This window comes from Rhinopithecus bieti, unplaced genomic scaffold (assembly GCF_001698545.2).
Source record: "Rhinopithecus bieti isolate Rb0 unplaced genomic scaffold, ASM169854v2 scaffold_2723, whole genome shotgun sequence".
Lineage (NCBI taxonomy): Eukaryota > Metazoa > Chordata > Mammalia > Primates > Cercopithecidae > Rhinopithecus > Rhinopithecus bieti.
In genome coordinates this window covers 3623724-3624694 of record NW_016804119.1, presented here as the reverse complement: position 1 = coordinate 3624694, position 971 = coordinate 3623724, and positions in this window count along the sequence as shown.

Sequence of the window (971 nt, the reverse complement as noted above, 5' to 3'; positions counted from 1 at the left end):
CCCAGGAGTCTAGGCCCCCAGCCCCTCCTCCCTCAGACCCAGGCATCCAGGCTCCCAGCCCCTCTTCCATCAGACCAGGAGTCCAGAACCCTAGCCTCTCTTGCTTCAGACCCAGGACCCCAGGCCCCAGTCCCTCCTCCCTCAGACCCAAGAACCCAGGCCCCAGTCCCTCCTCCCTCAGACCCAGGAACCCAGGCCCCCAGACCCTCCTCCCTCAGACCCAGGAGTCCAGGCCCCCAGACCCTCCTCCCTCAGACCTAGGAGCCCCAGTCTCTCAGACCCTTCTCCCTCAGACCCAGGATCCCAGACACCTAGCCCCTCCTCCTTCAGACTCAGGAGTCCAGGTTCAGAGTTCCTCCTCCCTCAGACCCAGGAGTCCAGACCCCCAGTCCCTCCTCCCTCAGATCCAGGAGCCCAGGCCCCCAGACCCTCCTCCATCAGACCCCAGGAGTCCAGGCCCCCGGCCCCTCCTCCCTCAGACCCAGGAGTCTCAACTCCCAGCTTCCTTCTCCCTTGGATCTACATGTCCAGCCCCCAGAATTTCTTGCAGGAAGAGATGACCAAGGCTGGAAGCAGCCCAGACAAGTGCTGAAAGACAGGGAGCAGTGAAGCTGGAAACTCCCACAGGAGGCCGGGGCTGGTGGTGGAGAGACAGGTAGGGATCCCACACCCCTCACTAACACCCATGGCTCCTGGAAACCCCCACTCCTGTGGTGGCTGTTCTCCAGTTCCTGCCCTGGGTCCACAGTGGCCTTCCCAGCATTTCAGCCATCATCAGGAAACCTCAGGGTACAGCTTACAGAATACCTGGACAGAAGGAGCACAGGGTGGGAGAGGTAAGGCAAAAATGGAGCAAAGGCAGAGGAGAGAACATTCGTTCATTTTAGGGACATCTCCTGAGCCCTGGTGGACGGGGCTGGGCTGGGTGATGCCGGGCACACAGGGGTGACTCAGCCCTGGGCCCTGCCCTT